The 14,386-nt window shown below is 57.8% G+C and overlaps 1 protein-coding gene across 1 annotated transcript in view; it reads right to left on the bottom strand.

Moving 5' to 3' along the window:
* ZNF469 (zinc finger protein 469) overlaps nucleotides 1–14,386 on the bottom strand; it is a 215,955-nt gene that overhangs the window by 16,478 nt on the left and 185,091 nt on the right. The window contains exon 5 of the mRNA XM_064459737.1: nucleotides 2,427–2,496. The gene's annotated coding sequence lies outside the window, so the exon portion shown is untranslated. The remainder of the gene's footprint in view (nucleotides 1–2,426; nucleotides 2,497–14,386) is intronic.

The following is a 14,386-nucleotide window of genomic DNA, read 5'->3' as shown; positions in this document are numbered from 1 at the left end:
GGCAGAGCCTGGCCAGGACACGGGCATGAATTTATCCCCTGCAAATGACAGGCGGTGCATGGGGATAAGGGCAAGGTGTAAATGAGGGCTTCGTTCCCCAAAACCGCGACGCTTGTCGCCACGCCGGGGTTCGGGGGGGGTCCTCCGTCCCCGCGTGGGGCGTCCCTCCTGCTCGCTGCCAGCCACGGTGCGTCACCATCTGCAAAGCCAGCGGCGGGGCACGATGGCAGGGCGGCCACGGCGCCGAAATCTGGGCACTCTCGGTGAGGCTCAGCCAGCGCTGCTCCCGGTGGGGCCGTCGGTAGGGAGGGCTGGGCGTGCTGATTTAAAGCGCTGTTCCCCAGGCAGCTGCCTGCATCCAGCACCAGAGGGTTTACGGACCCAACCCAAACACAGTTCGCCCCTTGCGGGATGGGAAACCCAGAATAAAATGAAAATAGGGACCATTTAATCTTTTTTTTTTTACAGCCTGCCCCCGGGACCAGGCTCCCCTCTGGGTTACTGCTGGCATCACTTCTTGGGTTTTTATGTTTCAGCTCCTGGAAGAAGAGGTGGAAAGGGATGGGACAGGGACAAAGGAAGGTTATGCTTTAAAAAAAGCATGTGATATTTATTACTAGGCTGCCTGGCTGCAGGGATAGCGACCCCCACCTGCCGCTGCGTGCCCTGCCGGGTGCTCAGCCCTTTTGCACCCTCCCATGCTGGGACAGACACGGGGCCACCCACAGCCTCCTGCAGCCCTGCTGCGGCTTGGGGACGCGGGGACAAGCCGAGCAGTGACGGCAGGAGCCTGGCTGGCAGGGCAGAGCCCAGCCTGCCGCTCCGCGGGGCAGGTCCCATCCTGCCGGGAGCCCCAACATGCCAGACGGGTTGTGATTCACCGCCCTGGCTCTTCAGCACCCGGAGCGAAGCGGCTCAGCTCCTTGCACCCCGAAAGCCAGCGGTGCCCAAGGGGCAGAGCTGAGGGTCACCTTGGGCTGCCTGTGCCCCCTGAGCACCTTAGCACTTCCCCATCCCAGCACGCACATCCTGGGGGGGCTGCATCACCCCCAGCCCTGATAGCATCTCCTTCCCAGGAGAGAAGATCTGTGAATCCCACCAGCAGGATGCCAAAGCTTTGCATCTCAGCTGGGACACCCTATGGGGACCACACTGCGAAGACCAAGGGGACCACCACGTCCCCACCGCAGGCAGGGCGGCCGCAGGTGAAGCATCTCCTCCTGCTCTGGAGGAAACAGCGGTAAAGGAACAAAATAGTTGCGTGAACAGCAAAAAATCCCCCAACACCCAACAAGAGAACCCCACCAGCTGAAGCAAAGCAGGGGCTGAAGTGGTGGCGCTGCCTGCAGAGAGGCAGGTTCAGCCTTGCTGCCCAGCCCCTGCCAGGGCTTAGCTGAGCATCGCTCCGGGCAGAAGGAAAAACTCCTTCCCCGTGGTGGGGAGCGGAGGGGTGGCCTCACTGGGGGAGTTGGGAGAGCCGGGTTCAGCGCTCGGCTCGGCTTCTCCCTTGCATGACCTTGGGGAAGTCAGTTAATCACGGTGACTCAGCCCTCCATCTGTAAATCAGGGCCGATAATGCTTCCCCTTGCCTATCTGCTCTTTGTATCGTCTATTGAGATTAGCAAGGCAGGGACTGTTCTTGCTATTTGTAGGTACAGTGCCCAGTCCAGTGAAGCCCTGATGGGGCCGGGAGACGTGCAGGGCTGGGCGTTAGGGACTCCGGTCGGGGCGGGGGTCCTGGGGCCGCGGCTCCGGTCGGGGTTTGGCACGGGTGAGCTCACAGGCTGCTCCTGCAAGGTGAATAAACAACCAGCCCAGGATGGGGCTGCTGTTATCTGGGTGGGTATCGTGGCCGGAGGCACTGTGGTTTCGGCAGCGGCGGCTCAGGGACTGGCGTGGGAGTGGGTAGAAGGGAAAAGATGTCAAGATGCCATCTGGGTGGCATCACCCAGGCAAATGCCCTTTTGCTGCGGCTGGTGGGAGGGAGATGGGCAGGGGGCATGTGGGGGTCCCAAAATGAAACCCTCCAGCTCTGTGGGCTTTCACAAGATGCAGGGGTGACTCTGAACATGCTTTGGGTTTTTGTCCCCCAAAAAGGGGTATTTAACCACTTTCGAGAGGATTTAAGTCCTACCCAGGCGGGTTGATCCTATCCAGGCACGGCTTTGGCTGGGGCTGTGAAAAATCCCTTCCCTTTGTGAACTGGCCCCTTCTCAAAGCCCAGCGCCTCTTTAAACTTTCTGCCTCTCGCAGCCAGGCTGCTGCGGGGCCAGAAAAGCAGCCAGGAGGTCCCTGAGCATCCCTGAAGCTGGGGCTCGGGGCGGGGGAGGGGGCTGGGGGCATCCCCTGAGCCTGCTGGGGATGAGGAGGAGAGCGTCTGGCTCCCAAAAATAGCATCTGACCCTGTGCTGTCAGCTGGCCCGTACCTTGGCACCCTCCGCCGCTCAGCTACTGCCGGGACTCACTTTCACCTCCCATGAAATATGAATTTCTTGGCTGCAAAGGAAAGAGAAAAATATGTCAGGAATCTGTCTTTGGCTTGGCTGCCAGCACCGCGGCATGCGGGGAGCGCTCGGCCGCCAAAAGGAGGGGTTTCCACCCCAAAATGCCCCGTCACGGCCACCCCCAGCTGGGTCCCCGTGGGCTTTGGCTGGGTGCGTGGTCATAGGGTGCTGTGGGAATGAGGAAACTGAGGCACGGATGGAGATGGGGTCCTGCCTCCCCCTCTTCTGCGCCCCAGCTGCATCCCCTGCATCCCGGCTGCTGCCTCTGCCCGTTGGGGTCCTGCAGACCCCAAGTCTTGCAGGGGCTCATTGTAACTGCGGTCAGGATACGGCCCCGAGCAGCAGGACATGGCCTTGCTGGTGTGAGGAGGAGGAGGAGGAGGAAGGGGAGACTGAGGACGGCCAAAGCTCAAACCACAGCCCCGGGCGTGCTCAGGACACCGGCCAGCGTCCGGCAGGTGCTGAGAAGAGCCATGGGGCAGCTGCCAACCTGCTGCCTGCCGGGCCTGATCCTGCACCCTGCACCCAGCCATGAGCCCACGTCCTCCCGCTGTCCCCGACCCTCAGTACCCCCCAGCTGGGGGGTGACGTGCTGGTCCCCCTTATGCCCAGCCCCAAAGGGGCAGGTGGTGGAGGAGCAGCCCACCTCCTGTCCATCTCCATCCCGTACCACACCGAATCAGGCCATGCTCCCAAAACAGCGCTCACCTACATTACACCTTGGGATTGAGCTGGGAAAACTGTGCTTTTTCCCAAGTTTGGGAAAAATGGGGGGATTTTAAGGGGTCACTGTTACCTCCTGCCAGCCCCAGGTCCAGCCTGGAGTTAAGCCACGCTCGCTGCTCCCCAAGAGCACATGGATCATATCCAGAAACATCAAACCCTGCTCTGACATTAACCCACTTCCCAATCAAATCAAAAGCAGGATGGAGGGTCTGGTTCCTGCCTGGGCACGACGCGTCTCACCAGGAGATGCGACACCTCCCTTGCCAGCCCTGGTCCCTGCTCCCCCAGGACCAAAGGGGCAGGTTTGGGGATGGACAGAGGCTCTTTCTGAGAAAGGCTGGGGGGAGGCTGCAGCATCCCTTGGGGAGAAACCGCAGCGGGAAGGAGCTGAGCCCTGGTACCGACGGCTTGAAAAGGACCTTGTAAGAGGGGCTGGGAAAGACGCTGGGGCTGTGTACACACACACACACACTCCTGGATGGTCTGGTCTGGCCGTGTCGGGGCAAGGAACACTGTGAGAAGTTGTTTCCAGCGGCTTTTTCTGGCCCAAGGAGAAGTTGGAAGGTGATTCAGAAAGTTTGTTTCTTGCTTTACGATGATCCAAAATTGATTTTCTGGATCTGAACAGGTTTGAATTTCCAAGCTGGTGAGAATCCAACTTTTTGCTCGGGATCCAGATTTTGCAAACAGTCCTAATCCTTCCTCGGCTTATAATGTAAAATAGTGGGGGAGGGCAGGTCCCTGGGCGGGCACGGCCGAGCCTGGCAGCTGCCTGCACACCCCACGAGATGTGGGGGTGTTGCAAACCAGCATCTCGGCGCCGCGCCCGGGATCCCTCCCGAGCCTTCGCCCGCCCAACCCGGAGGCGCTGCGAGGGGAGGTTGCACGCCTGGCAGAGGGGATGCCCCACGGGACACGGCACCGAGGGGGTGGTTGGGGTGGCGGGGAGATACGGCTCAGCCCCGGCTGGACGTCACCCCAATCCAATGTCTCATGAAAAGGGAGGGATGGATCGGGGTGACCTGGCAAAGCAAACCCCGTAATTCCCTGGCTGGGTGGTCACGGGAGCTGGGTGTCAATCAGCTACGGACACTCACGCCGGTCCCATCCAAAGCAGCCCCCAACGGCCTCTGAGCCTTTTCCAAAGGAAATAAGATGGCTGGTGATAGAGAGCGGCGAGGCTCTCCTGAGGTTCAGCTCAGCTTCTTCTCACCCATCGCGGAGCGGGAAAGGCAGCTGGGGTGTGCCAAGCGGGGCCGGGAGCTGCCGAGGCAACCAGCGACGGGTTGGAGCAAGGTGAGGGTCAGCTCCCAAACTGCCCCCCCAAGCAAGGAGCTGGCCTGGTTCTGGTGCGTTTTGGCATGCAGAGCCCTTCAAAGCATCTACTTCCCTATAAAACCAGAGGCATCGGACATCTGGGACCTCCTCCCCTCCTGCTCGCCGAGCCCCGAGACTGCAGCGAGTTTAATCTCCCCCCGGGAATCAGCAGAGGGGCTGGGCCTGACAGCAACGTCTTTGTAGGGCTCTAATAAAGAATGACTTATTTTGACATTTATTTAAGAAATATTAATCTTTCATTTTCCTTCTAAATGCTCCTGTTTGCTAAGGAACTATCTGTTACCTAAGTGCTCCGATAAATCTTCTAAGGTAAAATTACATGTTAGATGCTGCCAGAAGGGTACATTTAAGAATGCTTCCTAAATTATCAACTGCATTAATCTTAATTACTTTGGTAAAAGTAGAGTCTGGCATTAGGGTGAACTAAATTGAACGGGTGTTTGTTTGTCTTTATCATATCACATATTTGAGATCATTTAACAGAACGCAGATAAAAGGCGCGTGGGGCAGCGAGGTACAGAGCAGCTGCCTGATGAAAATGATGGCTCCGGATGACAAAGAGCAGGCGGGAGGGGACCGCAGGAACCCCTGGGGTCCCCGACGCGGCAGGCCCTGCCTGGGGCAGGGTGATGCATGGGTAGAAGAGCACGGCAAAAAAAAAATAAAAAAAAATAAAAAAAAAATCAAAATTCACTCATTCGACACTTTTTTGAGTGATTAAAGCAGAAGTTTGGGAGGATAAAAGCAGGTCGGTGTCCCGCTGGGTGCTGGGGGAGGCGAAGGGCTCTGGGTACCAGCGCATCCCACATCGCCCCATGGGTACCCTGGCAACTGGCCTGCGTCCTTCTGGGGTGCAAACGGACAGAGCAGGACAGACCGCAGCCCGTGCACAAGTTTGTGCTGAAATCTGGCCGCTGCCCTGCTCTTTCGGAGACCCGCGGCATGCCTGAGCGGGCCCAGGCCCTCGCTTCGACGTGAGCGCGTTGCTCGGTATTTTAAGGCACAGAAATGAAATTAAGCGTGGGATTAAGTGCTCTCTTTCACTGGGGCCTTGGAGAGGTATTAAATACTGCTGTGACGAAATCTCGCCATCTCCCCCGGTCTGCGTGACCTGGGCAGATGGGTTATCAAAGCAGAGTGAATTTGCATAAGCCAAAAGGGAGGATTTTTCTCTCTTGCTCCCTTTTGTTTTAAATTTAACAAAAATCTGTCCACAGACACCCCTGCGCATGGGACGCTGAAGGGGAGCTGGTGGAAGAAGGGGAGAAATGATTCGGCGCGTTGCTGGAGATGCGGATAAAGGATGGATTTGGGGGAAGGGGAACCCAGTGGCAACACCTTGACCATCCCCAGCCCTGGCTGACCCCCTTGGGCATTGCCATGGCGCGGCATGCTGGTGTCCCACATCGCCGTATCCCCCTCGCCCCGCTTGCCCGAGGTGGGGCTCTGCTCCTCGTTTCTCTCCTAGCCTTCCGCGACCCCCAAAATAAAGGAAGAAAAAAGCAAAGGCAATGACACCGTTCCCAGGCCAATATCACATTTCCTTCCTCCCGGCGGAGCCTGGGTCTGCTCCAAGTTGCCTTCCCCTCCACTCCCACTCCCAGCCCTGGTCAAACGGGGACAGGAAACCCGAGAGCAATGAGCACATCACTGGTATTTTCACCCAAGCCTCATTTAGCTCGTTGTCCTTTCGGCATCCTTCTCCTCCGCTTTGCTCGGTGGCACGGCCGCTCGGGGAGGGGGGCGGGGGGGGGGGCACAGCAGATGAGAATCTGCCCCACATTCATTCGGCCAGTTCTGCCTTTGGGCAGACAGACGCACGCACGCACGTATCTCCGAGTGAAATTAATTGGCTCGTTGCAATTAACGCGGTCACAGACTTCAGCTGGGCTCGGCTGGATGCACGGCTGCGAGCTCCCCAGCCGTGGTGAGCGACCAAGGAAGGCCACTTTCCTGCCTGTTGGTGACAGTGATCCCCAGTGACACCAGTCTTGCTGAGCCCCAGCAGACAGACTGACAGACCGGCACCTCCCCAGCCTCTCTGCAAGAGCAGCAAAATCCCAATATTCCTCCCCAAACTGCTCTGGCTTAAAGGGTGCGATGGCCGCAGAGACGCACGCACAGCCGGGTTTCGGCAGAGAGAGAGCGCAGCATTTCACGCCGGGGCTTAGACGGGGCACGGGCGGCACGAGGAGCATCACGGCACCGGCCAGCAGCCCCAGCACGGATGCTCTAAGTGCACCCACCAACCTGGCTCAGACGATCTTGTCACCCTGCCCTGGGCTTCGCCCTGAGCTCGGGCAGGAGGGGTGACCCGCAGCAGGAGCCCTCCCGAGCCCATCCCTGCTGACACAGCTCCCTCATCCCCTGCAACCCACCCACACCATCCTGGGGAGTCCCACCTGTCCCCGGCGGTACCCGGCAGCCGCAGCCATCCCAGCCCGGAGAGCGGCGATGCTCCTGTCCAGCCGGAGCCAGTTACGGCAGGATCTGATAGGAGGAGACTCCAGCTAGATTTGGGGGCTTTTAAGCTGTCAACTTTCCTATAATTATTAGCGATGTTTTAAATAAGCTCTCTTCTGAAATTTGCCTCTGAAAGACAAGATTAATGAGCATTTCCTTTGGGGATTTATTGCACTGTTAATTATTCTCTTCCAGAAATTTGGTTTAGAATATTATCAGCTTTTTTTTTTTCAATTAAAAGTGATTATAATTTGCTCAGTATAAAAGAAAAGTGGATTTAAAAAAAAAATTATAATATCCCCCCTTCCTGATTAAGTATAATAGTGAAGTGATGGAGATAAAAGTAGCCAGTGGCTCTGGCAGGCCACGCCGTGCAGACATGAACTTGGCGTGTCCCCCCCCACCCCCAGCAACTCCGTCCCTGGTGGGGCCCAGCTCTCGGGATCACGCAATGCGTAGAGGCCGACTTGCAATTTATGGAGATTTCCTGCAGAGGGAAGCAAAGGTGTCTGCAAGCAGCCGCCCGGCGCGGTGCCAACTTTGGACAGGGGGTTTTGGGGAGGAGGAGGAGGAGGCTGGGGCTGGTGAGACCCAGCGATGCTGCTCCAGCAGGCACCTTCTCCCAAATAATGTTTGGCTGCAATTTCAGGGCTCGTGATAGAGGCCAGGAGATGCTCCCCGGGACACTGATCCCTCTCGGATCGTGCAGTGGGAAGGTGTTGGTAGAAAGGCTGGTTTCTATTTTTACCCAAAAAACCCCAGCCCTTTTTTGCACCAGGAAAGCAGCGGGGTTTGAAGTGGGACCTGAGCAGGGACAGTGCTGGAAAAGGGGCTCAGGTCCCCAAAACACAGCCCAGGCCAGGCACCAGCACCTCGCCGGTTCACAGGCCATTTGCCCTCCCCAGCAGACATTCCTCGTGTGTCTCCCAAATGCAAAACATTCAGAAAATGCTCCGAATACAAATGCTTGCTTGGTGGGGGATGGATCCGATTACACCCAGGGCACAGGGGGGAGCAGCCCCACGGCATGGAAAACACCCTGCAGACTGCACAAGAACCCGAGACCACGTCCACGGCAAGGTTTGCTTTAACCCTGCACTGTCCCTGCGAAAGCCCCGCTGCTTGGCTTGGCTGGTAGAAAGCAAACCAGATGTTGAGCTAAATGCAAAGGCTGGCCGGGAGATGCCCCGTACCGGCACGTCTCTCACTGGGACAGGCAGGTTTGGCTGGTCCCTGGTGCGTGGGGTGACCCGTGGGTGCTGTCCCATCCCTGTCCCCTGGCACACAGACCTCCAGTGGCGATGGGATGCTCCGGGCTACGCGGACGTGCTTCGGGTACCACCTGAGCGGCAAGCTGGGATCACGTATCCCTGCCCAGAGACCCGGGTGAGGGCCACATCACGGACTGAGTGGGATCACCAGCGGTGTGCAGCCTGGCCTCTGCAAGCGTGGCGTGCGTTGCCGTCTCCCAGTGCACCTTCCCTCTGCCTATCCAAACGTGCCGGCCTGGGGCACCGGGACCTCCGACTGCAATGCTGTGGCTATCCCCCCTCATCCAGCCCCCACAACCAGGCGCACCGGCATAGCCGTGCTGGCACCACCGGCTTGCATCTTCCGTGAGCTCACACGCGCTCACGCACGCACTGGTGATGTCCCTGCGAAATCCCTGCCACTCTCAGGAGCGATGCCGGCTCCGTCCCCTCCCGCGGGAGCCCCGGCGCTCGCAGCTGGCATTGTGCAGCCGTCCTCGGCTGCCTGCGACCTGCAGCTGTGGCACAGACGCTGCTGCAGAACCCGCACGGCCGCATCCCTCCCTGTCGCTGCCGGAGAGCGGGCACCCCACCAGCCCCTGCAGCAAGAGAGGGTTTTAATTTACTGCCTATTTACTCCTTTCTGCAACTGATGTCCTCTGCTGTGCCAGCAAAAAGCCAGCCGGGAGCAGGTCCTTGCTGCCCAGCCCTTGGTTTATGCCTGCTCCAGAGCATCTCCCCATTGCTCGGCCAGCGGCGTGCGTCAGCGCCGTCCTCCCCACGCCAACGGGGACGACCATGGCTGATGGGCCGGGGGGAAGGGGAACGCCTGCGAGGAGGGAATCACATCCCGGAGAGCAGGGAGGGCAGCCAGGGAATTCTGGAGCGTGCCTCACTTCAGGGTCCCTCTCCCATCCATGGAGTTGGGATGCACCCATGGGTACTGCCTCAGCACGGGGAGCTGCACCCATGGGAGGTGGGAACAGGGCCACGGTGATTTTGATGGAGAACGACCTGGTTTGGCTTCCTTTGGACGGGGCTGCTGCCTGAAGCCAAGCTTGCCATCGCCTCCAGTGCCTTGCACGGCGTTCCCTCGGGATTCACAGCCCTTCGGAGGCAGGAGGGATGTGCCACGCGGGAGAACGCAGCAGGGGGTCACAGGTTTAGGAAAGGGCTCAATGCTCAGACTCCAGCATCACCACAGCTCCTCGCCAGGACAGTCCCTGAGCTCTGCACGTCTGAGCTGCAAAATGCACTGGCCACCCTGGTGCCGAGCTTTTAGCCCACACCGGGTCAGAGGCACGCCAGGAATGTCGCATTTCGGGCAGCAGGACCCCAAAAAATGAGCTGCCCTGCTGCAGCCCCCTCCCACCCCGGCTGGCTGTGGACACCGGTGCTGAGAGATGCTCTCTGTTCTCAACGGGAGCAGAAATGCTTGGGGCCAAGAAAAACGCGCGGAGCTATAAAAAGGCTGGCAAACAGAGGGACATTCATGGCAAACTTCAATCGGCCGCTTCGTAAAGATGCTGGTCGCAGTCGGGCGGGTTGCATGGCCCCGGCAGCCCCAGCCAGGGAGCAGCGGACGGCTGCCAGCAGCGGGCAGCGCCCAGGATAGCGAGCAGCTCGGTCCTCCCCTGCCTGCCAGCGTGATGTGAACGTGCCAAAGCATCAGTGATATAAAAATGGCATGGGTTTGTACAGCCCGCTGGCATATCCATGGTTTGTGGGGTGAGGATGGGCTAGAGCAAAATCCAGCCGTGCTTTCTGTCGTTCCTCCCGGGTGTCCTGTCCCCTCCGGCCCCTCTCCAGGAGGGTGACGGCAGCCTGTGGCCGCGGAGACCCTCCTGCGCCACGAAACATCAAAGCTGGACAGCCGCTCGGGTCAGGTTTGTTTGCAGGTGCCAAACAGGAGTCCGGCACGTGGTTAAACCTTCAAAGGGTGAGTAATGAAAAGCATTTTGCCCATGGGTTTCCAGGCACACGCAGCCCTTCCCACTGGTCCAGCTGCTGGGTGGCCGATGTGGGGACACGTCCCTGTGCCCCAACCACAGCAGGAGCGGGCACAAGCCAGGCGATACCAAGGTGGAGAAAATCCACCAAGAGGCTCCGTGCTATTTCTTCTGCATTTTTTTTTCTTCTTTTCTTTTTCACCATGCACCATCCGTGAGCGAGCGTGGTCAAATAACGCCAATATTCATCGCCCGGACAAGCCCAGGCTCTGTTTGCTCAGGAGGCACATTTTCTCCAGAGACACACCAAGCAACAAAATCCCCTTCCTCGTGCCGGGGTATTTTTCTTTTATCAGCTGAAAAAATTAACAGAGGATATTACAGAGGGCTGAAGAACAGCATCCTACAAATATTTCCCTTTTGCTGGTGCTGCCGTGAGGTGGAAAAGCGCTTGGGGTCCAAGCCCATCCCTGCTGTGCTGGTCCAGGTACCGGTCCGGGGCAACATCCCTCCTCAGCATGTGCCTGCGAGATGCAAAGTGAGGACTGGGAATTTCCCTTCTGCTTCGGGGTATGGTTTTCAGGCAGAGCAGGGAGACTTTAAGATGTTGTCTCAAGGAGACCAGGTCTGAGGAAAGGATGCTGCTGCCTTTCCCACAGGGAAAATGCAGCTGCAGCTGCTGCCGGGGCTGAATCCCAGCGGTGAGGTGATGCCGCAAGCAAAAAGGGGCTGGAAAGTGCAGAAATGGGGAGGGGATCTGGCCATTGCCCCCGGCCTGGGGCGGGCAGCATCGCCAGGGACCAGGCTCCATGCTTTCCCATGCGTCTCATCCCTTCCCTCACCTTCAGCCGCTGAAGGAGGAATGAAAAAGAACAACCCCCGCTCCTGCCCCCAACCCTCTGGGAGTCTGGAAAAAAAAAAGTGTATTTTTACATCCTGGCTGGAAACCTGAATTCTTCCAAACAGTGACAAATTTATTTTTTTTTTTTTAAGAAACCTTACTTCTGAAAAACGGGTGAAACCCACTCATTAGCGGTTTCTTTCCAGACCCCAGTGGCGGGCAGATGTGGGTAGAGAGCAGGGGGCCGGGGTATCACTCCCTGTCTGACGGGCCACACTCATCCCGGGATTATTTTTCCTCCCTGCAGAAAGCGTCCCAGACAATACCTAATGCGATGGACACCGGAAACTATTTATTTCCCTCAGCTATTTAGCAATGACCGAAGCAGTGCTAATGCAATATTACTAAATCCTGCATACTTTTACAGTGAATTCACAGACCGAGAGGCTTTTTTTTTTTCCCTTCACCTGGAGATTTAGTGCTGCTGGGAGCGGGCAGGAGATATTTGCAAGGGGAAGTCAGGCGGGATATTTGTGCCGGCGCGGGGATAGGGCTGCGGAGCAAATAACTTTGTGGATCTCTCATCTGCCCCGCTCCTTTTCCTCCATTTTCCAGCAAAACGTTGCAACTAATAATTTTCACACATGGTGCAAGAGCTGCCGTAAAGTAGCTGCTTATTTCATTAACAGCCACCGGCTGCTATCGGGTTTAGGGAAAGGGGGTGTTGGAGAAGGGCCGCCCGCGCCCCGTGGGGTATCGCTTTACCCCGTCGCTTCCTGCCCAGGTGAACCCACACAAACCCGCCTGTGTGATGGAAAACATTCGGGACCCGAGACACGTTTCCAGCCGAAAACACAGGCTGCGATTCAGCTTCCCTCCCCTGCCTTCCAAGACGCCCTCTTTTTAACACAGAAAGTGGCATTTATCTCGGGATTCCTCAAACCCGCGGTATATATATGTAAAAAAATATATAGAAAAAATTAAATATAGGTCCGGGAGTCTGCCTGCGCCCCGCTGCCCGTCGCCTCGGTGGTTGGTGCCCCTCGTGTGTGTGGGGATGCGGGGGGGGATGCTCCCAAAACGAACCACCCCGCTCCAGCAAGCAACCCTACGATAACAAGCCAGCGCCGGGGTCGGCAGGAGGGAAACGGGTTCACCATCCCGGGTCCTCGCGAGATGGGGAGATGGAGGCACGGCTCGAGGACGACTCCCTCACGCCGGCGCCGGCTCCCGGTACGCCCCAGCATCCTGACACCCAGCCTGCCTTCCTCCGAGCCACCCTTTAATCTTCCTCGCCGCGTGTTTCTAAATTGAGAGTTACAACGATCGACCCAAGCAAGACTTTGTTTGGGTTTTTTTTTTCTTTTTTAAAGCTGGTTTGCAAAAACACACTATAAAGAGGGAAATGTGCTGCCTGCCTCTGCCCCAGGACGGGGCCAGCAAGCACGGCGGGGGCTGCAGGGGATGTGAGGACTTCACCCGTTGTGCCTTACCAGGGCCAAGCCCAGGCAGAGCTTGGGGATTACTTTTCCCTTTCATCGGATGCCAGCTTTCAGCCCAGGATTTATACGGTCAAATCCAAAATCCCTGGAAGGCAGGGCTTGGCGCGGTGGGAACGCAGATGCTGCTTTTACCCTGCTGCTGTAATTATGCCACCAAACTTAGAAAGCAGCGGAAGAGCCGTATGTAGCGCTACAATTAGGAGGCTGTTTAATTGCAGTGCAATTGCGTATTGTTTTCCTCTCCCTGACTCCAGCTGCCAACAACCAGCTGAGCATCAGGAGCCGCACTGCAGACGCAGGCAACGCTGGCTCCCCGGCGCTCCCCGCTCCTGCATCCCCTGAGCATCGCTGCCGCGGTGAGGCACGTGGCCGGGCAGCTCTGGGGACAAGGGGCTTGGTGACCCGTCACAGACATATGGCCCTGTTGAGTCAAGAGCAGTGGACAGCCCTGGCCGGAGCATCCAACTGGGGAAGGAGCCACCAAAATACGTATCTGCTTGATGAAAGGTGCTTTCTTCAAGCAACAGACATCGTTCTCCTCTCTCTGGGACTCCCCTTCTGCCCAAGGCACACTGGCTGGTCTCAGGAGCAGCCAGGAATGATTCCTCCCTGTCAACCCAGAGATTAAAATGGATATATGCGTGGGAACCAGCAGCAGCAATGGAGATGACATGGGAGAGCAGCTGATTTATATCACACTGCCCCTGCGAATGCCGTGCATAAATCTGCTGCTTTTCAAGGCAAAGCGTGAATCAGAATAGCTGCGCTCGACTTCGCTTTATCTCCTCGCTGCGTGACTCATCCTCGGAGCGTTGAATTGGGCTTCCTACGGAAAAGTGATGAATGTACACGGCCAGCGGACCAGCTTTGCATCGGGGATTTCACGGCGCCCAGCAGGAACGGTGCCCCCACCAAATCCATCGCTGTATACAAAGAAAACGAGGGTCCATGAGAAAAAAACCCAGTTGTTCCCACCCTGACAGTGGCAGGCACACACTGGTTTGGGCAGAGCCAGCTCGGGTCCCCTGCTCTTGCCCACAGCTGTTGCCACAACCCCGGGGTTTAAGCTGGAGCGAAGCCTCCTGAGCTGCTCACCAGCCCCGGGGCTGCAAGATGCTTCCATGGGTTTATCCAGCCGCGGCACCAGGAGCAGGGATGCAGGGGGGGACCCGGCGCACATCCCCGGTGTCGGCAGCCCAGCCAGGGCTACCTGGCTCCGACAGAGGTGGAAAAGACAAGCAGGGACTGGCATCTTCTGCAGGACAGCTCTAGGTTGATGACACTGCTGAAAGGTGAGATGATAATGCCTAAATATCACGTTTGAAGTGAAAGTGGGAGCAGATCTGGGGGGAAAGATGGGGGGAGCTTCATGTTCCCACCAGGGCTAGCGTCTCCTCCAAGCCTCTCTCCAGCCATTCTTGGGCAAGGCCCTTTAAAATGAACATGTATGGTGACTTAACTCTCACAGTTCATCGTTTCAACCCTAGAAGCACATATAATGTTTAGCAGTTGGCAAACAGGGCTGGGCGTCCTCCCGTTGCAAAGGCTGAGATGCTGTGAGTCCTCTGCTCCCCATGCTGCGGCGGTGCTAGGGGCCTTGCCGGAGGAGCCGGACACATCTCCTGCACCATGCAGGAAGGCGGCTCCTCTTGTTTTCACAGCTGATGTCAGGTCTGGAGACGCTGCCGTGGAGCCGCGCCGGGGAGGAAACGCGGCAGAGGGTCAGCCGGCAGCTGTGGCCGCCGCTGCCTGCACCTGGGCTTGTCTGGGACCCGCACCGATGGGGAGGCTCCTGGATCTGCCACCCAGGGGG

This window comes from Phalacrocorax carbo, chromosome 8, assembly GCF_963921805.1.
Source record: "Phalacrocorax carbo chromosome 8, bPhaCar2.1, whole genome shotgun sequence".
NCBI classification, from domain to species: Eukaryota; Metazoa; Chordata; class Aves; order Suliformes; family Phalacrocoracidae; genus Phalacrocorax; species Phalacrocorax carbo.
Note: the sequence above shows the minus strand (reverse complement) of the source record. Positions and strands in the feature narration are given on the sequence as shown.